Below are 27,194 nucleotides of genomic sequence, written 5' to 3' on the forward strand. Positions count from 1 at the left end.
ATCTCAATAACTCTGTTAAAACCCTATAAACAAAACTTAAAAATTTTATTGTTTGTGGGGTTGGAGATTGAACCCAAGGCCTTGCGCAAGTTCAGCAAGCACTCTCCCATTGTCCTACACCCCCAGCCCATCACTTGTAATTTTCCATACTGTTTTGTATCATTATCACTGATGTGTAGGAATGCTACTGATATTTGTATGTTGAGATAGTATTTCTGCCACTATGCCTGGTGTTATATGAACAATTAAAAAACAGAAATCAAACCAAAGTTAGCTATCTGATTTGATTAAGACTGGATTATAACCAGGGCTGCATTAGGGAGGAAAGTATAATTTCAGGGCTATATATTTTTTTTTTGGTGGTACTGGGGATAGAACCCAGGGGTGACCTACCACAGAGCTACAATCTCAAAGTCCTCTTGATCCTTTCGATTTTTTTCGGTCTTTTTTTTTTTTGCAGTGCTGGGAATTGAACCCAGGGCCTTGTGCTTGCGAGGCGGCACTCTACCAACTGATCTATATCCCCAGTCCTGATTTTTTTCAGTCTTGAGATAGGGGTCTTACTAAGTTGCCTAGGCTGGCCTCAAATTTGCAATCCTCCTATCTCAGCCTCCTGAGTTGCTGGGACTACGGGCCTAACCACTATGCCCAGGTTGTTTTCAAGAATTAATATTTTGTTCATCATGGGTTTTTTGCATTAATTTTGATTTTTTAAAAATATTTACTACAATACCATTTACCATGATTATTGAGTTTTTTGATGTGCCTTTACATTTTATGTCCAAGGTAGATGCATCATTCGCCTCACCCTAGTCCTTGTCCTGCCCTGTTCCAAGCCATACCTTATCTTCAGGCTGCAGTGGTCTCCTAACTAGTCTGTCCACTTCTACAACTGCCAACCAACTCAGATCCATTGTCCACGTGCCAGCCACAGCGATCTTTCAAAAGAAAAGACAGAGGCATGTCACTCCTTTGCTTTACTGTTCAATTGTCTCTTCTTCTACTTGGAATAAAATCCAGGTTTCACATAAACTCCTGCATAATAGAAATCTCACCTTTTTCCTTAGTCCATCTCCTACTGCTCTGCCTTGCACCAACCTTATTGGTTAACTGTCCATTCCTAGAATATGGTAAACATATTCCTGCATATTCCTCTTGGCACAGGTCATTCTTGAAGTGTTTAATCTCTTCTAACCCTTTCAATCTGAGGTTAAGTTATCTCTTCCAAGAGGCTCCCCAATCTAAAGTAATCCCTTCCCAATATTTCTATCTAAACTTTGTTCTTTTCTCTTCTGAATATTTTCACAACAAATAAGGATTTTGCTTATTATTTTGTTTGGTGTTTGTTTTCAAACCCAAAGATCTTTGAAAGAGCTGAAGGCTTTGCTTACTACCATATACCCAGTATTCAGGACTTCAATATTCACTAAATGATTAAAACTAAAAAATGATAAACAATAATAAAACCCAAAGTTTAAGAGGATTTTGGGGGAAAAGACCAACAAATAAAGTGGCATTAGCGTTTATTAATATTAAAGCAGTCTGACATAAAAGTGATCATTTCTTTTGTCCTAGATCATAAGAATATAACTTAAAAATGTTATTTAAAATACCTATTAATAATTTAAAAAGGATGAAAAAAAGGGGAAACCATCACAACGATTGCCCTGTAAACCTCCCTTGTTGTCATTTTCCATTTCCACCCTAGGTTATCCTATATGTCCTTTCTATGGCAGAATTCAAGCAGGTAAGCATTATCACTGTGAAAAAAAAAATCATCAAGTTGACCAAATACAATCATTATGATTTTTCTTTATTTTTGGTGACTCATGGCCTCATGCATGCTAAGCACACACTCTATCACTGAGTTATACTCCCAACCACTTGCCAGGAGTTTTAAATTTACCGACCTCAAGTGGGAAATCATTATGTCCCTGAAAGTCTGCTGTTTTTCTGAAGTTGTTCTACTATCTCCAGATGATACCGCAACATTCACCATTCTCCTTTTACCAAAGAAGTCACTGTCTACAAGGGCATTTAAGCCAGAAAATCTGAGTCATTCATATCCTTACCAAATCCTATTATTTGTCTCAAAAATATGTCATAAATTCAACACCTTTTTTCTGTCTTCACTGAGACCACAATCAAAGCCACCATATGGTTGACTGCAATACTCTTTGAATTTGTTATTCTATTTTCTTTTTAGTACTTGGGATTGAACCCAGGAGCCGTCTACCACTGAGCTACTTTCCTAGCCCTTTTGATTTTTTATTTTGGATTTTGAGACAGGGTTACTTGCTAAGTTACTGAGGCTGGCCTTGAACTTGTGATTTTCCTGTTTTAGTTTCCCAAGTTGCTGAGACAGGAAGATTCCATTACAGGCATGAACTACCTTGCTTGGCTTAGTTTTTCCATTTTCATTCTTGCTGTTCTCCAATCCATTTTCCACACAGCAGAGTGATCTGTTTTTTAAAACAGGATAAAATGAATTTATACACATAAATCAAGGAACAATTAATAAAAAAAGGTATGTTCTCTCTCTACCCCTTTTCAATCACAATCCTCCCTGGTAACTGACAACACACTAAATATTTGATGTCTATGAATCCTTCCATTCTTTTCTCTATTATTATACAGAAATGTATTCATGTGGTTTTGAGAATTGTTACATGGATAAGTCTATAGGAAATTATACACATATACCTTAAAATATATAAATAAATAAGAAATTGGTAATATAATGTAGTAAAAGGAGCACTGGCCTGAGAGGGTAGTGACTCTTACTGATTAGTTGGTGACCTAAGAACTGTCACTTTCTTACTGTCAGTCTCCAACAATCAATGATTGTCAAGATAGGAGTGGCATTGCCCCCTAGTGTTGGTACTCTGGGAGGTACTGTTGGCCTTCAGAGTACAGGGACCAAGTAGAAGCTAGGCTTCCTGAAAATTCTGGGCCTGTTCCTCATGAAGGAAAACCATTTTGTGTCTCTCTTGACTAATAAATGTTCCTCCATAGGTGAAAAATAGTTTGTAATTATCTGTACCTAAAATATATAATTTATTTAACATATGAACAAAAAGTTGTTTTTATTTTCAATTTTAACAGTGAATGTTTTAGGAATGCAATTATAATACAATGAGGACATATCAGTGTTATTCCACCAGAGATGGCCAAAACATCATACTGTGTCAGCTAGTATAGCTTTCACATTCATGGGGATTTTATTAATAAGCGCTAGCAAATGAATTCATTATATTTTATATTATAGTCATTCCTGAGCATTTATGTTGAAACACAACTTTATTATAAATTCTTTTCTTTGTACTTCAAAAAGTATGATTTTGATTTAAAACAAAATCACAAATGTAGGTAGTTTATACATCTATGAATTTCACTTTAGGTTCATCAAGAGATGAAACAACATTATGAAAATATTTTCTTAAAAAGGGGGTATTAGCCAGGCATGGTAGGACATATCTGTAATTCCAGGGACTTGGGAAACTGAGGCAGGAGTATCATATGTTCAAGGCCAGTTTCAGCAAATTAGTAAGACTTTGTCTCAGAAAGCCGGGGAGACTGAGGATGTAGCTCAGTGGTAAAGAGCTCCTGGATCCAATTTCCAGTATTAATTAAGTAAATAATAATAAAATATTATTAGATGCAGATTAGATGATGCTTAAGATTCCTTCCAGTTTTTATGTTAACAGTTCTTACTGGTTGAATCTTCAATAATAGAAAAAATTCTTTTCATTTTTTCTTTTTACTACTTTGGTTAGCCACTATAAACTAATTTTATATATGTATATGTATAAAACTATACACATTTTCATATATATAAAAACTATACACATTTATATAACTATACACATTTTTAAAATACGTGTCACCTATACAGAACGTTTAGGCATTTAGTTACCTAAATATGAATCCAAATAATTTCCCAAGTTTCCTTGCCAGGTGATTATTTCATGGTTCTATAATTTCAAACTTATGGTAAAATGTGTATTATTACATATATTTTCAGCAAATAATTGTTGTCTCTAGATTTGATTAAGAAACTGAAACATAGAAAACTGATTTTTTTTTTTTAACAACAAAATGAGGGCTTCTTCGTATGAGATTAGATGCATGGATTTAAAATTGCAACCTCTCCCTACTGCTCGGTTTAAATTTTTTTACTTAGAACATGCAATTTTAATCATGTAATTTTAAAATTGATTGCCTCCTCTCTCTTCCTAACGACAACACACACTACAATAGGGAAGGGAATTTTGTGTTTTGCTCACCACTGTACTTGCAACGTAGTGCTGTCACCGAGGAGGAGCTAAATGAGTATGTTGTATAAGTCTGTTGTATGAATGGGTGAAGAATACACGCAATAAGTAAAACCAACTGCTTCGAGCGCCACTTTCACCAGAATTCTAGGAGGCAACCGAGAGGGACCAATAAATTGACTAATTTTTGTGATTGAGGATTCCTGGGTGCCACATTCTTGTGCTCTTTGGGATGTGTAGATGTGTGCGGAGTTTATGAATCTGGCACACACAGTTGTGCAGGCAGGACTCCGAAATAACAATAATCTGCATCGAAGTCTGCAAACGTTATCAAATTCACATAATCAGGAACGCCTGTTATTTTAAGTGCATGGGTCTTCCGTCCTCTTGGGCAATGTGCACTCGACAATTCAGGGTATTTGTTCACCGGAGATTTTACAGTTAAGGATGGGATCAAGGATGGTGGTTCCAGAAAGCGCAAAATGGTTAACCGAGAAACGAATTAACGCTCACTTTTCTCAATAAGACGCCGAGCCAGAATCAGATTCTCGCTCTAGATTAAATCCCGCGCTCTTCTTACCCACAAACTGCCTCCATCTCCACCCCGCCCCCTTTCGATACCTATTTGTGGTGGGCGGGGCAGAGAAGAGACGTTCTCGGCTCCCCCAAATTGGTTAAGCTCGCCCCGAGGCTTGGTTTCCCACATTTCAGCAAACACTGAAGAAACGCAAACACTAACGAAAACCACCGACCAAATAACACTGCAGCCGCACACGCTGGAGATAAAAAAGCAAAACACGAAGAAAGGCGCTGGTCCACCAGCCACGTGAGGTGGGCGATTCCGTCTGCCCTCGCAAGTGAGGACTTCAACTCCCGGCCTGCCCCCCGGCGGTTACCCTCCGAGGACTACAACTCCCAGCGTGCTGCGGGCGCGGTCGCCGCAACCTCCCACTCGGCCGCCTGCCGCTGGTCCCGCCCCTCCCCCGCCCCTCCCGGCCCGATCGGCGTGCGCCTGCGCACCGGAGGCCGGAGGAGTCTTACCCTAATGTAAGATGGTGGCCCGTCTGGCTGTGGAACCCACCGAAAGCTGAGAGTCTCTCTCTCAGCCGTAAAGGTCGGACTCGCTGAAGCAATCAGGCCCGGTTCTGAAGAGTTTTTCCCCCGACACTCGTTCAGTGGTCTCTTGTGAGGACGCGGCAGCGCGTGGAGTCGGCTAAGGGAAAAGCGAGGCAAGGCAGGCGGGTGAGTCTATGCGGGGTTGGGCTTAGGGGAAACCCGGGGCTGACCGGCTACGAGAGAGCGGAGGCTTCGCTGGGACTGTGCAGGCCGCACCCCCCTTTCTCCCCACCCCCCGCCTCATCTTCACCCTCCTCCTCCTCGACCTTCTCCTCCTCCTCTTCCTCCCTCTCCCCTCTACGCCACAGCAGTTACCACCAGGAAAAGGGAGCGGGGCAGGAGGCAGCGCGGCGGCCAGCGCCGACTCTCTTTCGAGAATTTCTTCAATTGGGGAGCCAAGGCGGCTTTTGGTCAACCAGCTTTCCCCCACGTTTTTATAGGAGCAGGATTCTTAGGTCTCAGTCCTCCTTGTTTCCCCAGCTCCCTTTCCCTTCTCTGACGTCCTTTCCTGCTGGCCCCGGTCTCTCAAGACCATAGCCATCACTTCCACGCTGACCCGTGTTGCTGCTGCTCCTTAAACCCACTGCTCATTGCCCACTCGTCTGCTGCTTGTTTTTTACTCCACTGCTACTGCTCTGGAGTTAGCCTTTGCCCCCCTCTGGTGCTCGCAGTCAGCCCCCAGTCTCTTTGCCAGGCTGGAGCGTCTTCCGATTTGCAGTCTTTTTCCTTTAACCACATCTGTCATCTTAGAGCTTCCCTTTAAGTATCTAGATTATACCGCCGCTCCTTCTAACCCACCTGTTTCTCAGTCTTCTTGAGAATTGTCCGTTCCTCCCCTCTTTCCTATGCAGATTATTTCAACACACATTTCCAGATAAAGGGATGCCCCCTGAGTTGGTCCTTGAAAAGTAAAGGAAGTTGGGAGGTGAATGAAGTGAGGTAGGATACTATTAAATGTTATGAGTAAAGATTTTTATTCACGCTACTCAGGAGCCTCGTTTTGCTTTCAGTGATCTATTTGTCGATTATTCTCTCTGTTGGGACTTGACTCTCCCCTCCCCCTTTTTCATTTTGGACCTTCTCGGTGTTACCAAGCGTTCTTCTGAATTACCTCTCCCCAGGACACTTAATGTGGGCCCTGATTATACCAATAAATATTAGCCTAAGCATTTCAAAATATGATCAATCTGGCGCACACTCACATTTCATCTGTAAACTCCACAAGCAAATATAAATGATATTTTAATTATATGTGTTATAGATCTCTTTTATTTTGAGAATCGATTATTGACTGAGTTATTATATTGATGTTCAGCTTAATTGATGACACTTTGTTTATGGTTCGAGTGGAAATTTCCTCTCCAGCTAACATCAGATTTACTTAGTATTTTTGGATTTAGGAAATTTTCTTTTTTGATATTTTTAGGATCGTAGCCCGTCTGAATAAATTGTCTTGCAAATACATTAGATATATAGGCAAAAGAAAAACTGATATTTTGTTTAGATAAAGTTAAATCCCTTATGTTTTTTCCATAGAAAAGGGGGCCGAGAAAAGAAATCACAAAGCTGTGCATATATGTACATTTAGTGGTACTGTCATTGTTATTTACAGTAAAAAGCAGAAATAGAAGCAAGAAGTGGCTTATGATATGCATGTTTTAGTAAAAGTAAAATCGAAATGTCATTAATGGCATAATGGGAAGCATATTATTTGCTATAATAGACCACTTTGAAATAAAGAATTACTAGAAAAGCAAACAGGATTATGTACATCAGGTATACACACATCAAGTTTGAACATCAACAAGACATTGTCTTCTTGATATATATGTAAAAACCTTTAAAGTCATAATAACAATATTATGCAGCAATCTTATTGGCAAAAGTAATAATACCTTAAGTGTAAATACAAACACACTTTAGTCACTTTTACACATTACTGGATTATTATAGTCATGTATTTTCATGTAAAACTTGAGTAATCTAACATTCGAAGTTATAGTCCTTGAGTGTGAAAAATAGCTTTTTTACCCAAATGTGAACTAGGGTTAGAAAAGCTGTTTATAACTGGGTGTAGTGGAGTACATGTATAATCCCAGCTACTCTAGAGGTGGAGGCAGCAGGATCTCAAGTTCAAAGCGAACCTCAGCCCTAGCTAACTTAGCAAGACCCTGTCTCAAAATAAAAAGGGCTAGGCAATCCTGGTACCAAAAAGAAAAAAAAAAAGAAAAGCTGTTTATAAAACTTCTTTCCTTTCAGCCACTTAAGTCCCAGTTTGGAGGAACTAAATAAATACCTACTCTTCTGAGAATTGGAAGCAATTTATATAGCAAACCTTGTCCTACGTTATAACAAGTTTTTAAAAAAGTGTTGCATACATTTAATTCATCAGGAGCAGCAAATTTAATACAACTACTCTTCAAATCCAAGTAAAAAATACATGCTGTTGGAAACGCTTGTCACTTTGAACAATGCTAACATAGGTCTAGAAACCCTTGGCAGTTATACTTGGCTGAATTGTAAGCAATGTGTTCTAAGGAGAGGACTGTTTGTCTGACAGAAGGGGATGAATGATTTTAATACATCTTTTCTTTTGTAAAGGTATTTAACTCACTAAATATTTTCTCCAGTAATTTTTCCTCTTCCATACTTTTTGCCTGTAGTCACCAAATTTTTAGTTTCATCCCTCTGAAGTCAAAATGAATTTATTAGGGATCTTTAAAATGTCTAAAGAAGATATATAAAGTGACACTTTGATAGGAAGTAAAAAACTGAAAAACTTCTAAATATTTTTTGTATGGTTTAAGGTTTTAGTTGTAATATCAACATTGTAGCTTCATACTTTTGTGATTTCCTTTGATAATTTGGAATACTTTATGTCAGTTCAGTAGTTGAATTCTTCAGATGAACAGATTATTTGCATAAGGTTTTAAATATGAATTACTTAAGTTTGGCTTTCTCTAAAATTTGTTTTTTGAAATTGCGTAGACAGATCTTTAATTCTATTAGGATGAAACAGTTAAACAGCAAAATACAAGAAAATGGTTTTGTAATGTACTTCAACTTTGATTTAAATGGGAGTACTAGCTATAGTTTGCAACTCATTACTTTGTGAAAGAAAGAGGGAGTTGCCTAATGATGAACTACTAGTGTTGAGCATTTTATTATTAATTTATTTTTGTGATGCTGGGGCTGGAGACTGGGGCCTTGCACATCCTAGGTGAGTGCTCTCAGGGGAGTATTATTTTTTAAATGATTTTATGTATCTTAAGAGAATGAAAAAAAATAACTTTTCAGTTTAAGTAGTTTGGTTCTAAGAGTCTTCCCTTTCTCCTCCCTAATCCCAACTTTAAAATGAAGACATAATCTTTATTTTAATGAATTATTTTATGTGACTGCAAAGAATTCTTGAAAAATCTATTCACACTCAGTCTTTTGTTTTTATAGACCATATAAGTGGAAGAAGAAGTTTTAAATTGAAAACTTCAGCCTCTGCCAAAAATTCAGTTAGTTCTTTGTCAGTACCTATAATTCTGTCTTTACTTTTTGTGAAAGAAGTTACATTCTGCTCAGTTGGTTCTGAAGAAAACAGTAGGGAACTAGGTTATAGAGGTTTTCGCTGTTCTAGAAACAGTATAACTAGAATGTACTACATACTTTTCTCAAAGGATTTCTTAATCTAAATGGAACTTGTAAATGGTTTTCATCCCACTGGAATAGCATGTATTTGATAAAACTTGTTAACATTCGTGTGACATTTTACAAACTGTTACCTCACTTATTAGAAAAAATCTGCAAATATCAATTCTTGAACAGAAAGCAATATCCCCAATATTTCGAAGGTTTCATATTTTTTCCCTCAAAAGTTCAGAGTACACAAATGATAAAAATATCTAAATTTACTGAGTTAATTTTTGTAATGCAAGAAAAGGAGACAGGTGAGACTTTAATCACATATGTAGTAGTATTCTAAAAGTACTCATCAAAATTATTTTTTTATCTTGTTATTTGGAGTTCTTTATTGGAGAAGATTGGTAAAATTCAAAATTTTCAAATGTAATATAGCAGTTTCTTTCACACATTTAATGATTCTTTTGACTTATAATCAGAAAGTCAGTTATTCAAAGTTCAACACTATTTTGGCCTTGTATAGTTTATTTTATTTGTTGTTGGGTATCAGACCCAGGATCTTATGCTTGCTGGCAGAGCTTGGTAGAGGTTACTTGGGAGCTCTTACTTTTACTACAGTCTGAACCCCCCTTATATTTTAGTAGCATGTTTTGCTTTTTTATCAGAAGAGGAAAACCTGACTTAAAGGTAGTACAAATATAAGGCAATTTGAGTATGAGTTTATTTTACTTTATATGAAGTTTGTTTGTTTGTTTTGTAGTATTGGGGATTGAACCCAGGGGCACTCTACCACTAAGCTACATACCCATCCCTTTTTATATTTTATATTGAGGGCACTCTATCACTAAGCAACATACCCAGCCCTTTTTATGTTTTATTTTGTGACAGGATTTTGCTAAGTTGCTGAGGCTGACCTTGAACTTGGAATCCTCCTGCCTCAGCCTCCTGAGTCCCTGGGATTACAGGCAGTAAGCCACTGCATCAGGCAGATAGTGATTGCATTTTGAATAGCAGACTGCAGTATCAAATGGGCTGGTGCATTCCTTAATAGCAACAAACAGCTACATTGTCATTAAAACAAATATCTGGAATTTCTTAAGCATGTTTTTCAGTCCTTGGAATAACAAGACAGTTATTTTCTGATAATTTAAGAACCTTTTAATTAATTCCCTCTTAGGGCATCAGTTATCTTCAGATTGTGAATTTCCTGAAATAACACTGGTTGATTTGGGTTATTGAACAACTTTTTCTCCTTTTTAAAAATGAAAAAAAAAAAAAAAAAAAAATTCCTGCCAGGCACTGTGGTGCTCACCTGCAATCCCAGCCACTTGGGTTGCTGAGGCAGGAGGATTGAAAGTTGGAGATCAGCCTCAGCAATTTTAGCGATACCCTGTCTCAAAATAACACATGAAAGAAGCTGGGAATGTAGCTCAGGGATAATACACCCAGTACTGCAAAAAAGAAAAAAATTTGCTTATGATTTTTTTTTCCATTGTTTATTTTCAGTAATGATTTGAGAGGACTATTTTGTGGAGGCTGAAATTGAATGAAAATTTGTAATGTAGACAATATTGCTTTGGTAATAAGCATCTTTTGATGGAGATTCCCTCAATTTTTATTAATTTCCTATAATTTATTGTTAGATGCTCCATGTTTCCTGCTGAATTAAATCTTTCCAGAAACTTAAACTCTCAATGGAGACCTAGGTATTGGTTGGGTAAGGAAACCATTATAATGTATTTTGGTTTTGTCATTTAAAATGATAGTATTTTTTTAAAAAGAAACTTTTTGTGTAAAATTTAAGCAAGTACAAAAGTAGCTATGAACTGCTATGTAGTTGTCAGCTTCAAAGATTATCAACTCAGCTAATTGGTTTCATCAGTACCCACTTACTTGGTCCCTCTTCCCCCTACTCTTTGGTCTTGCTTTTTTTTTTCCCCCCTCCCTTCTCTCTTTTCTGTTTGTGGCACTGGGAATTGAACCTAGGGCCTTGGGCATGCTAGGCAAGTACCGAACTTCTCAGCTACATGCACAGCCCTGGTCTGCATTATTTTGAAGCAAATTCTGGTCATCACATTATTTTATTTGTACTAGAACTTTTTAAAAATTATATATATATATATATATTTTTTTTTTAGTTGTCAATGGATCTTTTATTTATTTATATGTGGTGCTGAGTATGGAACCCAGGGCCTCACACATGCCAGGCAAGTGCTCTACCTCTGAGCCACAACTCCAGCACCCGTATTAGAACACTTTTGACATAATAAAATATCTTTATTTTTTAAAAATTAGTATTGTTCAGTTTTTTGAGTAGTCTGAGTGGCTTATTATAGAATCACTTGTTGGAAAATGACATAGTCACTTTTCATAATAATAGAACTAGCACTCTCTTCAAGCAGAATACACATAGTGTGTGATACTTGTAGTTTGAGTCCTTGTAACGGGTTTTCTTCAGATTGAAGTTACAGGAGTGAGGCTTCCTGGGGAAAGTGGGACTTGAATAATTCAAGAATATGGACTATTTATATGGCAGTGCATCTCCAGAAGAACATTCCATACATTCCATGTGGGGAATGGAAACATGAGCAAACACTTGGTGGTGGGGACCGCATTATGTCGGAAGGATGAAAAGAGTCTGATCTTGTAGAATAAAGTGTTAATTTTCAGGAATGGTGACAGATTAGTTTGTGTAAGGAGGATAGAGTTAGATTATGAAATGTGTATTTAGAGTTCATTAGAATTTGATCTGCTAAACAGTAAGGAGCCAGAAGAGATTGGTAGGTGTGAAATACAACATGATGAAGGTGTTTTTTTGATAAAAAGATTGCTCTTTCAGTAGTGTGCAACATATTTTGGGGTTGACAATTGAGTTTTGTTTGAAAAATTGAAGACCAGGCCACCAAAGTAAGGGACCATTCTGAGAGATATAAGAGGGAAACTTTTACAGGATTAGGCAGTTGATTCCATCCTCTCTTCAGTTCCTTTTTTTTTTTTTTTTTTTGCGGCGCTGGGGATTGAACCCAGGGCCTTGTGCTTGCGAGGCGAGCACTCTACCAACTGAGCCCTCTTCAGTTCCTTATACTCAAAAGTGACACTAAGATTTTAAGGGACTTGGTCATTCGTGTTTGATAGTAGACTGCAATTTGTTATCCTCCTTATTTTCTTGAAACAAGGTCTTGCTATGCTGCCCAGGCTGGCTCTGAACTCCTGGCTCAAGCAGTCCTTTTGCCTGAGGCTCATAAGTAGGTTGGTACTACAAGCATGCATCACTGTGCCCCACATAGAGCCCAGTTTTGGGAAAGGAAACAAACAATACATGATTACTCAAATAACCTCAAAAAATTTAGTAAAAAAGTAGGTACCAGTCTTTCAAATATTCATTTATTGGGGAACAACTGCTTAGAAAATAAATGTTATCTTTATTATGTGATATAATAAGAGATAAAACAGACTTCATTTGTGAAAGAGAAATTGATGCCTCATCGGCTTCTGTGTGTTTTATTAGTATAGAAGGGATGTTAGGAGACTTTCTTATATTTGAATAATTTTAACCAGTAAATGTTATTGGATATTTTAAAGTTTAATAATGGCCTGATTTGAACAGAAGGAACGATAGAAAATTCTGATAAAGTAGGGCATTAAATATTGCTAGCTCCAAGCTCCCTTAAGAATGAATAAGGTTAAGTCAGCAGGCTTGATGAAGAATGTAGGGACATTGTGATGTGAAAATTTATATGATTTATTTTAATATACTTTGTTTTGCAGAAGTAATACCTTAAAAAGATCTGATTAAACATCAACCATATTTTGTTTGAGTTGGATTTTTCTTTTTACAGTTCTGAGAATTATAAAGTTATTCTTTGTTTTGGTTCGTTGACCCTTCAGGAAGCTAACTTTCTGCATCTGTTGGGTATGGATTTTTTTGTTTGTTTTATAAAGGAATAGTTCACATTTTATTTTAAAACTGGGGGAAAAAGTTTCTTGTTTATGACTTTGTAAATGGTAGATGAATAATACTATATTGCCATTTATTTTCTTCCTGCTTCCTTCACTATCTCAGGTATTCCTCCTCTACTATATTTAGCTTCTGAATTTCAAAAGATTCTTAAAATTGAAGCTGAAAATATCTCAAGTTCTGGATGTTGACAGTTTTAAAGTTAAACTTAAATTTACCAATCATTTTCTTATGTTATGAAAGTTAGGACCTACCAAAATGCCATGATCCTATTACTACTTGAGAAATACTAATAATCATAAAAACTATTATGTAGTTTTGTACATTGAGAAATACAGGTTAAGCATTCCTTACCCAAGAATCGTAAATGCTCTAGAATCTGAAACTTGAGCCCTAACAGGACAGCCATAAGTGGAAAATTCCACACCTGACCTCTTGTGACAGGTTGCAGTCAAGGCAGCAAGCACACTAAAATTAAAATTTTATTGTGTAAGATTACCTTCAGTGTATGTGTTAAGGTATATTTGAAACATAAACAAATTTAAATGAATTCATGTTCAAACTAGGGTCCTGTTGTTAAGGTGTCTCATGCAGATATTCCAGAATCCAAAAAAATCTGAAATACTTCCACTTCAGATCAGAGATACTCAGCCTGTGTTCTGTTTTTCAGTGATACTCCCTCTATCTTCATCTTCAGAGCGTCTTAATCTTTATAATGTGACAGCTTCTTTTGTTGTTCTTGTTTTTTTTTTTTTTTTTTTTTTTTTTTTTTTTTTTTGTGGTATGGGGGATTGAGGCCAGGGCATTCTACCACTGAGCTATATCCCCAACCTTTTTTTTAAATTTTGTTAAATTTTGAGACAGGGTCTAAATTGCTGAGGCTGGTCTCAAGTTTGTGATCCTTCTGCCTTCTAAGTTGCTGGATTACTTCTCTTTGTAGTTTGTTTTAATGGGAACTTTAATGTATTAATTTTGGATGTAAGATTTTAGTTGAGGTATCCTTTGTACAGGAGAATCTTGAGAAGGATTGTTCTGCCCCCAGTGTATATGAGAGGGAAGTATATATCAATTGTGCAGTATAGAAGAGTGTTAGTATTTCAGAGTATCTTTAGTGGTAGCTGCTAATGCAGTTTCCCCCCAACCCCAAATATTTTTATTTAATTCCTTTGTTATAGTTTGGATGTTGAATGTCCACCGAAGACTCAAGGCTTAAACTCCAGGATGATGCTCCTGGAAGATGGTGAAACCTTTGGGAGGTATGGCCTTAGAGGAGGTTCTTAGGTCATTGAGGGCGAGCCCTTTAAGGGCATTGTGGTACCCTGGTCTCTTCCCCTTTCTTGTGCTTCTTGACCGTGAGGTGGCTGGTTTTATTCCTCCATATGTTTTCTACTAATGCCATTCACCATGGCCCAGAGGCCTAAAAGCAGTGGATCTGCCCAGTCATGAACTGGGACCTCTAAAACTGTGAGTCCAAATAAACCTCTTCTCTTTATAAGTTAATTATCTTACATAGATTGTTTTAGTGACAAAACTGACTAATATACTGTTGAAGTATGTAGTCACTTGTAAAAGCATCACACTGGATGACAGTGGGTGAGGGAAGGAGCAAATTGCTCTCTGCTTTAAAATCTCTTCCAGGTATTGGGAACTAGAGACTAATTTGAATTCATCTCAATTTATTAAAAGTTTATATACTTTTCATTCATACAGTGTTTGGGATGAAGCTGATTTTATTCAAGTGGCCTTGGAGGTGCCTTGTATAGCCAAGAGGGTAGGTGCTTATATACCCAGGAAAAAGGAAGAGAGGCAGCAAATAAATACTTCAAATTTTATTAATGGCTTCTGTGTACTTTCGTTTAAGGCATCAATAATATTGTTTTCTTTTGCTGCCTCTGGTATATACTTTAGGTTTTATTTTATTTTTGTTCTTTTTTTCTCTCTCCCTTTTTCTGATTTCCTCTAGTCCTTTATTAAAGATAAATAGTCTCATAAGAAAGCTGGGGTTATAGCTCTGGCCTTGCATGCACAAGTCTCTGGGGTTTCATCCCCAGCAATACACACACACAGTCTCAGAAGTAAATGCGTCCCTAGGCCAACAGAAAGTGTGTGTGTGTGTGTGTGTGTGTGTGTGTGTATGTATGTATGAAAGAGACTTATGAGGTTCCCATCTGTGCTGTAGGTTTTCTAAGTTCAGCTGTTATAATTAGTTGTAAAAGCCACAATCTTTAGTCTTTTTTAAATCAAACTAGAATCCCTTTCCAGGTTTGTGCATTTTAATCTTTCTACTTTTTATTTTTTAGTTTTTTATTTTTTGTAACTGGGGATTAAACCCAGGGGTGCTTAGTCACTGGGCCACATCCCCAAACCTTTTTCCTTTTTCTAATTCCTTAAAAAATTTTTTTTTCATACATGTGTATAAAGTAATAATGTCTGTCCCTTTTTCTTAATGGTTTATTTAGAGATAGGGTCTCACTGAGTTGCTAAGTGCCTTGCTAAATTGCTGGGGCTGGCTTTGAACTCACAATCCTTCTGCCTCAACTTCCCACACTGCTGGGATCAGAGATGTGCACCCCCGAGCCCAGCTTAATCTTTCTACTTTAAAACCTGACAAATTCATGTCCTTTCTTAGCTGGAAAGGATGGGAAAACAGGAAAGAAAATTATAGTATGGTGCTCCCATCTGCAATGTTAGGATTGTTTTATGGAAGAACTTCTGCCTTTCACTTCTAATTTCATGTAATCAATTAAAATAACCTAATGGGCAGAGGAAGGGAAGGAGGGAAAGGAGGGGAGTGCTGAGAAGTGATATTGGTCAAATTATATCGTCATATTGTGTGCATGTACAAATATGTAACAACAAATTCCATCAGTATATACAGCTATGATGCACCTGTAAAAAAAAAAGTAACCTAATGAATTCTCAGTGAATCCTTAGAATTTTTTTTTCTCTTTTTGGCAGTACTGGGGATTAAACCAGCGTTATTCTACCACTGAGCTACATCCATCCCCAGCCCTTTTTATTTTTTTATTTTGAGAAAGGATCTCACTAAGTTGCCCAGGCAGGCCTTGCAACCCTCTTGCCTATGCCTCCTGAATTGCTGAGGTTACTGGTGTGCACTACCACACCTGGCTACAGTTGTTTTATAAAGGTCTTTTAGCCAGTGTTGGTGATAGGTTGAAGAGTGCCTGTATAGTCTAGTTACTTATTGGTAATTTTTGGACATTTCTTCTACTCAAAATTTTTTTGTTATTTTGGACCTAGTTCTAGGTGTAAATTTTGCTTCCAAAGTTTAAAGCTGGTGGTAGTCTTTTTAAAGTAACTATCTTCTCTGCATTGTATTCAAATCTTTTGATCCCTGATGAATATAAGGATAAGTTATATAGGCATGCTAACAGAAAACATTTGTTTCCTGTGTCATGATGCATTTTTAACTTTTATTTTTTGAGCCTCGCAAATATTTTCAGCAGCTTTAGGAACTCTTAAGTAATATATGATAATTTGTGTTTATAGATTTTTTTTAACACAAAGAGCTATATCCCTAACCCTAGATTGTGCTTTCTGGTATATACTAATAAATTCTATAATTTAAAAAACTTGGCATGATTTTAAAGCAAATGTTAAGCATTTGGAGTAATGGACTGATTGAAATAATTTCTTTTAGTAGTTGAATATGACTTTCAATAGCCTGTAGTTTTCAGTGCAAGCCCTTTGAACTCTTCTTGTTTTTATTTATAATTTCTGCTGGGAGTTTGCAGGATAGGGTGGAACCAAATTTCCTGAGTGTGAATCTTGGCTCTGTCACTTACTATCTTTCAGACCTAGGGCAAATCACCTCACCCTCTGGACCTGTTTCCTCTTTTGTAAAAAGACCTAAGATTCTTGTGTGGAATAAATGAGTTAATATATGTAACTGCTTAGAATAGTGTTTGGTGCATAGCCCTGTGTAAGCATATGTGTTTGCTGTTAATACTCATTTGAAGAATTCAAGAAAAATTCGATATTGAAGACTTCATCTTTTTATTCAATACACTTTTTTCATGTATAAGAGCTGGACATATGTTTTCAGAAGTTATTTGAAAAAGTGGAAATATATGTACTATGTTTGAGGGGTAATCAAAAGTCTGGCCTGCCTGAAATTCTTTAGAATCAAGCAATAATAGAAAATGAACCTGGATAGATATGATAAAAAGTGGTTATGGAATATTTTGAACTAAGACAGAGAAATGTAGTTGTAGTTGATGAAAGGGATCATTGAAAGTTTTGTTTGGTGCTTTAATTCAGTGTTGTTTAAAATATTATTTAGTGGAAGATAGTTTTTTGTTTCTCGTTTTGGTAGTGTCGGGATTAAATCCAGGGCCTCCCACATGCTAAGGCAAGTGCTCTGTCATTGATTTATACTCAGCCCTGGATAATGGTTTTGAGTGTCCTTGGTGGCATAGAATTATTTGACTTTATGTGAACAAAGGATTTTTTTTTTTTTTTTTTGTCTGTTCTGTTCACTGATCTCTCAAAAGTGACCCTGATAGATAGTAGGCACTCAATAAATATTTATTCAGTACACACACCTTAAAAGAGACTGAGATAACATAGAAAGAGTGCAAGGACCCAAATTAAACTTTTAGGGTCCCTAAAAGGGGTAGAAGTGAAAAAAAATTTAAAGAAACAATTGGAGAGGTAGAAGGAAAATAAAAAAGTTTAAGTCTTGAAAAGCAAAGTAGGAGATTTTTCCATGAGAGAAGTCAAGAGAGAGAGGGACAGGAAGATCCAGATCGTATTGCTTCTAGGTAGCCAAGGAAGTTTCATGAAGGAAAAGGGGTTGTCATAGTTCAGTACAGCATTCAAGGAGAATAAGGATAGTGAGGATTGACCTGGTGGAGTGACCATTGACCTCTTGAACAATTTCACTGGACCAGAAAAGAAAGTGTAAAAGCAGATTGAAGAGGTTAAAGAGGATGCAGCTGGAGGCTGTGCTAAAGACCATTCAGTCAAGAAAATGACTGTAAAAATGGCAAGAAAACAAATTATAATAGCAGTGTGCATAGTTATTATATGTGTACTTCAAGAGTTTTGGTTTTTTGACGGTACTGGGAATTGAACCTAGGGGTACTCTGCCACTGAACCCCAGCCCTTTTTATATAGTTTGAGACAGGATCTTGCTAATGCTCAGGCTGCCCTGGAACTTGTGATCCTACTGCCTCAGCCTCTGAGTAACTGGGATTAAGAAGTGTGCACCACTATGCCTGGCAAGAGATTCTATTTATTAGAGATGAGAAAACTTGAGGCAGGTTGTGCTGAATGTTCTTAATACAGAACATGTATTATATATACTGTTCCAGAACTCTGCCCCTTGCTAATTATGTGATTTTGGGAAAATTTGCTTAATCTTTTTGTGTCTCAGTTTTCTCTTTTGTTAAGTGGAAGCAAAAGGAGCATAAATTTTATAGCTCTCTTATAAGGATTAAATTGTTTAATCTTTTAAAAACCAAACACTGCTTGACATGTGGTAAATATTTGGTAAACGTTAGCTGTTACTATCATATACTGCTGAAATAAGGTAGAGTAGGATTGAAGGTTTGAAGAGGAAAAATAGGAAAGAAAAATTAATAAAATTATAGCCAAGTAGTGCAAGAACTAAATGAAGGCCTTAGGGTCTTTTCTTTAGACATTTCCTCTGCCTGAATAACACATTTTAAAATATCCATGTAACTATCTCCTTGGGATCTTTGCTCAAAGAATCACTTTTTCAGAAAGTCCTCCCCTATTTCTTTACAGTGAGATTTCAGGCCTTAATATTTACACTATTTCTACTTTTTTCTCTAAAACTTATCTTCTAATATATAACCTACTTATTTACTGTATGTATGTTGATCTCTGTCCAATAGAACAAGAATGTTTGTTTTGTTCGCTGATGTGCCGGTGTACTTGAGGATTTAGGAATAGTACTTGTCACATAACAGATTCTAAGTATATTCTTTTTTTCTTTTTTTTTTTTGTACTGGGGATTGAACCCGAGGATGCTTAACCTCTGAGCCACATCCCCAGTCCTTTTTATTTTTTGAAACAGGTCTGTCTTACATTTTGTAGGTCTCTAAGTTGCCGAGGCTGGCCTGGAACTTGGAATCCTTCTGCCTCAGTCTCCCTGGTAGCTGGGATTATAGGCATGCATTACCACACCTGGCTAATATATTCTTTTTGGATGAATAAATTAATTGAAGTGGGATGGTTGAAAACATAAATTCAAATACTTGGAGTAGTATTTTTTTCAGGGGAAGAGCCAGTTTTCCAAGATTGATATATATGACATAGAAGTTGCCCTTCTCAAACACTTCCTTTTTACTCTAAATGAGTTTTCTAAACCCATTTTGGTACTGATTTTCACTTGGGAAACCATTAGGGAAAATTTAAAAATTAATTTTTTTTTGCTATAGTAATTTTACATTTGATCAGATGATAATGTTTACTTTAAATACTTACTTGATGCTAGGCATTGTTCTAATCTCTTCATTAATTTAAACAAATTCTATAACAACTTTATAGGTACATTAGTTTTCTTGCAGCTGCTATCAGGGGTCTTTGCACTGAGATTAAGAGTATACTTCCCTGGATTGCTATCTTCCGTTGACAGGGCTTCCGATATCCCATTTCTCCCTTTAACACCACTATTTGCCTGAAGTTCACTAGTACTAATCCCATTATGTCTTTTATTCCTTTTTATGTCAGCTACTACTAGTCTCCTGGGTGACATTTCATGTCTCACACTTTAATCCCTACAAAGTTCTGCACATTTCTTATCTTTTCATTCCTTTCCAACTCTTGAAATCTTACCACCATGCAACCTAGTAGAATTCACAGTCTGTCATCAGCAAAATCCTATATCCTTGTTTTTTTATTCTCAACATTTCCTCTCCTTGCTGCTTTCCTGAGAATGCCGCATCCCTTGGCTTATATGTTAGCAGTTATCAGGGGCATCCTATGCACTGAAACTTAAAGCTACATTTCTCCACTCTGACCTCCTCCATTAATGAAAATCAAAGAGGAGTCTGGGTCTGCTAACCCTAGAGGTAGGGCAGATGCCTACTATTCCCTTCTTCCCCAAATTTTTGTTAACAAGTTATATTGTCCTTAAATCCTTATGTTTGCTGGCATCTGTTGTACCATGGTTACTCCTCTTTTCTTGACTAATTTATCTCCTACGTCAACCGTCATTCTTGCTAGCACATATATCTTTTATTCTGGGCAATTTCTATATGTCATCAGTAGTTCTTCTAATACTTGTCCTCTGAAGTTTTAAACATCTCTAATAATCTTGTTCTCCAGTGTATCTCAACCACTCCATAGTTGTTATTTTACATCTTGTTCCTACTAGTAACATGAACCCTCCATGATTTTCATGCAGTCCCCTCTCTTGACTGTCATCTATCTTTTCATCTCTACCTGGTACTTCAACTCAACAATCCTTCACTGTCATTGAGACCTCCAGTCCACTGATTCTGTTTCCATTACACTGTCCTTTGCCTCCTTGATTTTCTTTCTTCTCTTCTTGTCTAGTATACACTCCATAAGCAGTTTTATTTTTTCCCTTTCTGATGCCCGCAACTCTCTTGCTCAAACTTTCTTGCTTTTTTCATATTTAGTGGCTAAACCTCAGTTTTAAATCAGTTAAATTAGCCCCTTGAGCACTTCATCCCTTCATCAGTGCAGCTGAAAGTGGCTGAAGAAAAATATAAATATGATGACTCCTCTCACTTTAAAGTTCATGGTAAGAAACCTCAGGTGACTATTTATTTATTTTGGTACTAGGGATTGAACCCAAGGTGCATTATTACTGAGTTACATTCTTAGTCCTTTTTTTTTTTTTTTTTAATTTTTATTTGGCAGTGCTGGGGATTGAACCCAGGTCCTTGTGCTTGCTAGGCAAGCACTCTACCAACTGAGCTATATCCCCGGCCCAGGTGACTTTTAATATTGGCTGGCAGTTCTCTTCTATATCCTTAGTCCATTCAGTTTCCTATCTTCTAAATGACATAGTCTGTACCCTTCCTCCCTCGTCAAATTCCAATCTTCCTGTTCACATTTACTCTCAGTTAATAGACTCACTCTCTACTTTATTGAGAAAAGCAACCCCTAGAGTACTGACAGGACCCTACCACCAATCTGTGTACCAACTGCATATATACTCATAGGCCTTTCTTTCCTAGTATTGATGGTCTATGTTTATCTAATGCCATTTCCTCTGATTAGTGAATTAGATCCCATCCCCTTTCATTTACTCTGGACATTGCCCTTCCTCTTCTCTGTATATCATCAGTTCTTCTCTCCTGGATCATTCCTGTAATGTATAAACATTTTCTTACTTGTTTTCATCATGAAAATATCTTTCCTTTATCACTGTTTCTTGCTTTTCTCTGTTTTCATTGCTGCAGAACCTCTTAAAGTATTGTCAAAATGCACTTGTTCTAAATTCCTTCTCATGTTCTTTTTATGCCCATTTCAATCAGGCTTTGACCCCTACCACTGTATTGATTTTTTTTGTTCCAGTCTCCCAATAATGACATGGTTAAATCTCATAGTCAGTTCTCCTTCTACACTCAGTCTCTTGTAGATCTTTGCTAGTTTGATAGCTCTGAATACCTTCCAAATGATGACTCTCATTTATTTCTCCAGCCTAGCTCCCTCTTATGGGTTTAAATTTGCACTTCCAGTTATCTGATGTAATCTCTACACTTGCATGACTATTAAACATCTCATACTCAACATGTCCAAAATGGAATTTTTGCTTTTGCTCCCTGAACTTGCCATCTCCTACCTCTCTGCCCACTTAGCCTTCCTCATCTCAGTTTTTGGCAGTGTCAAGTTGCTTGAAATGTGACCAGTCTGAATTGAGATATACTAAATGTAAAATAAACATGGAAGTTAGAATCAGCACCAAAAAATAAACAAAAGAATATAAAATACTTAGTAAATTTGAAGTATTGATTATATATTTAACGAATCATAATTTCAGTGTTGAGTTAAATAAAATTTCTCTCTTCTTTATCTTAATGTGACTGGCAGAAACACTGGAGTTGTTCCCTCACATCCCACATTCATTCCACCAGGAAGTTGTTGACTCTTAACTTCAAAGCATCCAGAATTTAACCAGTTTTCATGGTCTGTGTAGCTATCATCATTTCTTGCTAGGTTAATCACAGTGGTCTTCTAACAGTTCTCCCTGCTTGTTCTCTTGCTCTGTATATCGGTTGTTAATATAGCAGTCAGGGGCTGGGGATGTAGCTCCGTGGTAGAGTACTTGCTTAGCATGTGTAAGTAAGGCCTTGTGTTTAGTTCTTACTACCACAAAATAAATCAATAAGCACAGACAGAATGAGCCTTTGAATACATATTTGGGTGGCAAGAGATTTTGCATTATGTTTAAGGAACTTCATGAGTTAATAAGATTAGAGTTGGTTCTATATTTTACTAATAGAGGCACATTTAATGTAGTCTTTTGAGTATGTGAGTTTGTATGGATGGGAAAGGAGTTGTCAGGTATGGTTCATGTCCTCTCTGTTTTCTCTTCACCTGCCTTCTCTCTCCCACCATGTGCACAAAGACTCCTGTATTCCTGATGAAATGGGAAAGAAAGGGTTGAGTTGGTTGCTATTCTGGAAAGTTGTTTTGAACAGAAGACTAGCTGTTTCTCGGTAGAGCTCTGTTATTTCATTACTACCTATAACTATTAGCAACACACTTTTCCCCATCCCCTGCCAAGTTTAGTGTTCTTTCTGTATACCTACCTATTGTTTTTCCACATTCCCAGATAGAATATTTTATTTATTAGGACTTTTTTTTTTTTGGCTGTATTTGAATGAGCATTTTATACTCTAAATATTCTTTTCAGATAGTTAAATCTACTCATACCGCTCCTATGTGTTGGTTTTATTTTTGTTAACAACACAGTGATATTAGACATGATAATAAAAGGGAAATTGATACAAAGAGGTGAAAAACAAATCATGTATGAAATTGGGGAAATGAAAGTTTTTTATGAGGTCTCTGAATGTACTTGTTTTAAGTTAGCATTGCTAATGATGTCTAGAGGAGTTACACCACACTACACATAAAGAATCTTGGGAGATTGTTTGACAGAAAAGACCTTCACAGTTTGTTTCTTTTATCTCTATGTTATTTTCTCTGAAGGCAAATTTCTCAGTTTTCTCTTGACTCCTTTCAGAGCACTTATTGGGATCAGTAATCACATAACATTGAATACTTAAATTTGTTGGTCTGAAATATATACTCACTTGATTCCCCAAGTTACTTCTTAGACCTATGTTGTCCAATGTGACACTCACTAATACATGGTCTACCTAGCGCTTGAAATGTGACCAGTCTGAATTGAGATGTACTAAATGTAAAATAAACATGGAAGTTAGAATCAGCACCAAAAAATAAACAAAAGAATATAAACTACTTCTTTAGTAAATTTGAAGTATTGATTATATATTGAACGAATCATAATTTCAGTGTTGAGTTAAATAAAATTTCTCTCTTCTTTATCTTAATGTGACTGGTAGAAATTTTAAATCATATATGTAGTTTTCAATATATTTCTTTTAGTGCTATCTTAAGCTTATCTTTGTTTTTTACCCTAACACATTTGGAGTTATTTTATTTCATTTGATCTGTTACATATTTGCTAAAAAATGATTTTAGAAGTATATATTATAAAATAATGTTTTACTGAAGTGAACTACTTTAATGTTTCTGTCCTTTCTAGTATTCACTTTCCCAAACCTTGAGTTTGCTTTAAATCATTTGACTTACGCTGTACCATATCCATGGTACTACATAAACATAATTTACTCTTTCTCTACATTGCCTGCAAGAATTTTGAAGAGGAAATTTAAAATTAAAAGTATCAGAATTGATCTTTTATTTGCTTCTGAATATTATGGTTATGAATCGTACATTTTACAATTCTTCCATTATTAGCATATAATTTTAAAATTTAAAGAAAGGCCAAATTGTATATGGATAAAAAAAGAAAGTGAACCAAAGATTTTACATATGAAGAGATTATATCTACTTGAACATAAAACCCAGCAAATATACAAATAAAACTGATTCAATCTGCTGTCATACATGTTCCATTTTACTAATGTCATGATTGCTATTCAAAGACTTAAGTTTATGGTTATTTAAAAAAATATTAACCTTTTTGGAAAAGAAAAAAAGGTTTATATGAGCTTCAATGAATGCTTTGTGATATTTAAGCCTTGAATTGTGTTTAAAACCAAGTGGCATATAGCTTAAATCTGTTAATTTTTTTTAAGTGAACAACTGATTACTGGGTATCTGTGGATGTTTTCATTTTGGGGGTTTTATTGGTACTGAGGATTCAACACAAGGGTGTTTTGCCACTGAGCTAAGGCCCAACCCCCTTTTTATTTTTATTTTAAGACAGGGTCTCACTTAGTTGCTGAGGCTAGCCTCAAACTTTTCATCCTCCTGCCTCAGCCCCTCAAGTCTCTGGGATTATAGGCCCGGCTGTGCGGAGGTTTTAAAGAGATGTTGATTTCTGAGCTCCAAAATGTATTTCAAAAGAACTGTTATTTTTACTGTTCTTATCCACTCAGTTGACAGTACACACTTAGGGATGGAAAATTTTATAAAAGTACATTAATAAGAAAAAGGTAGCTGAAGTTAAAAAAAAGTTTGAGCCAACAAGATTAATTTTAAAGAAAGGGAATAGAATTGAGGAAAAAATAGGTGTTATAAATAGAGACAGGGAAAAGAAGATATCTAGGACAAAAAAACAGACTATATAGATAAATGGAAATTTGAGGAAGGAAGATAGGTGAGGCCATAAAAATCTACATTCTTGAATGCTAAACTGAAACAAAGATTTTGCTGCTTGTTGGTATTTATCTTTTTGGTTCCTCCTAAGTTTTGAGGCTAGGTCTGATGTCTGTTGACTGTGAAGACCTAGATTGAATTGATCCATAAGAACAATTTTTGAATCTATGTTGTGTATTTCGATTCTTTTTTACTTTTTATTTTTGAGTAGTATTCTATGTATAAAAGTACCACAGTTTAACCATACCACAATTTACCTGGTAAAGGATATTTGGGTTATATTCAGTTTTTTGGTTCTTACTAAGAGAATTGATGTGAACATTCATATACAGGTTTTTGCATGAACATAAGTTTTTATTTAAGACAAATGCCCAAGAATAAAATTGCTGAGTCAACTGATAAGTACACATTTAGTTTTAAAAGAAACTGCTATCCTATTTTCCAACATGGCTGTATAGTTTTTTGTTCCCATAAACACTGTATGAGTGACCCGGTCTAGTTTCTGTGTTACAACTGGGTGGAATGTTTAGTTTTGTGTTTAGTTTCTTTAATTCAGCATTATTTTTATGAGAATCCTAGTATAGTATTTTATAGCAATAGTACATTATTACTTTGTAAGAATATACCACTGTTTATCCATTCTGCCACAGCTGGAAAAATGAACTTCCACTTTTTTCTTTAAAAATTATTTTGTTTTTAACTGACACATAGGAATTGTACGTATTTATGGGGTACATTGTGATTGTCAAATCAGGATATTTAGCATATACATCACCTCAAACATTTTTATCGTTTTGTGGCTAGAACATTCAAAATTATCTCTTCAAGTTATTTTGAAATGTACAATATTGTTAATCATAGTCATCCTCCTAAAGAACATCAGAACAAATTTATTCTTTCTCTCTAACTGTAATATTGTACCTGTTGATTAGTGTCTCCATATTCTCCTCTTCCCCTACCCTTTCCTGTTTTGGGTAACCATAACTTTACTTCGTATTTCTGAAGTCACCTTATTTAGATTTCATAAATAAGATTGTGTGGTATACGTCTGTGTTTGGTTTATTTCACTTGATGTAATGTCCTCCAGGTTCATTGGTGTTGCTACATACAAATGGCAGGATTTATGCTTTTCCTGGCCAAATAATATTCCTTTGTGTATTTATGCCACATTTTTTTCTATTCATTTATTTCCTGATGGACACTTAGGTTGTTTTTGTATCTTAACTTTTGTAAATTGTTTTGCAGTAAACATGGGAGTGCAGATAATCTTTTATCTTTCTGGTGTGTGTTTGTGTGTGTGTGTGAAAGAGAGAGCGAGCACGCTAGCATGCGCATTCATGCTAGGTAAGTGCTCTACTATTGAACTGCATCCCCAGCCCTTTTAATTTTATATTAAGACAGGGTCTTACCAAGTTGCCCAGGCTGGCCTTAAACTTAATATCCTCCTACCTTAGCCTCCTGAGTAGCTGGGATTATAGATGTGTGCCATCACACCTAACTGCAGTTATCTCTTTGACATACTAATTTAATTTCCTTTGGTAAGTACCCAGTAGTGAGATTGCTGGATTATATAGTAGCTCCACTATTACTTTTTTTGTTTTTTAGTAATCTCCATACTGTTTTCCATAATAGCTGTAGTAATTTGTATTCCCACCAATGGTATATAAGGATTTCCATTTCTCCAGACCCATGCCAGCATTTATTTTTGGCTTTTTGATAAAAGCCATCTTAATTGGGAGAAGGCAATACTTTATTTTGGTTTTGAGTTGCATTTCCTAATGATTACTGATATCAACATTTTTTCACATACCTGTTGGTCAGTTGTATTTCTTATTTTGAGAAATGTATATTTATGTCTTTTCCCATTTTTAAATTGAACTTTTGGTTTTTGCTGTTGATTTGAGTTCCTTATATGCTCTAGATATTAACTTGGGTCAGATGCATAGTTTACACATATTTATTTCATGCTATAGGTTCTCTTTTACTGTTGTTTATTTTCTTGTATCACTATTTTTTAAATTTTAGTCATTTTGATAGATATGTGGTAATATTTTATTGAGGCTTTAATTTGCAGTCCCTAATGGCTAAGTATGTTGAACATCTTTGTCATGTTCTGACTGACTTTTTGCATATCTTCTTGAGTGTAATATCCATATATCTTTTGCTCCTTTTTCTAATTGAATTTTCTTTTTACTGTAGAGTTCTCTATATCTCTGTATATTTCAGATACAAGTTCTTTCTTAAATATGTGGTTGCAAATGTTTTCTCCCAGTCTCTAGTGTTTATTTTCATCATCTTTATAGTATTACTTACAGACCCAAAGTTTTTTTTTTTAACTTCAGAACTAATAAATGAATTCAGCAAAGTAGCAGGATATA

General features: G+C 36.0%; 1 protein-coding gene and 1 long non-coding RNA gene across 8 annotated transcripts in view; one reads left to right on the forward strand and one right to left on the reverse strand.

Moving 5' to 3' along the window:
* Positions 1-774: 774 nt before the first annotated feature.
* On the reverse strand, positions 775-5,116 carry LOC306667534. The gene is made up of 3 exons (XR_013765592.1): positions 5,027-5,116; positions 2,393-2,462; positions 775-938 (listed from the first exon to the last, which is right to left on the reverse strand). It is a non-coding gene; the product is annotated as an uncharacterized lncRNA (long non-coding RNA).
* A 174-nt stretch (positions 5,117-5,290) lies between these two features.
* CNOT4 (CCR4-NOT transcription complex subunit 4) overlaps positions 5,291-27,194 on the forward strand; it is a 118,810-nt gene continuing 96,906 nt past the window's right edge. For 6 of the 7 annotated variants that reach the window (XM_079150186.1, XM_079150190.1, XM_079150189.1 and 3 more), the window contains exon 1: positions 5,291-5,516. The gene's annotated coding sequence lies outside the window, so the exon portion shown is untranslated. Of the gene's footprint in view, positions 5,517-6,241; positions 6,330-27,194 lie in introns of all 7 variants that reach the window. The other variant, XM_079150187.1, reaches the window with a different exon arrangement.

This window comes from Sciurus vulgaris (assembly GCF_902686455.1).
Source record: "Sciurus vulgaris genome assembly, chromosome: 8".
In the NCBI taxonomy this organism is placed as follows: Eukaryota; Metazoa; Chordata; class Mammalia; order Rodentia; family Sciuridae; genus Sciurus; species Sciurus vulgaris.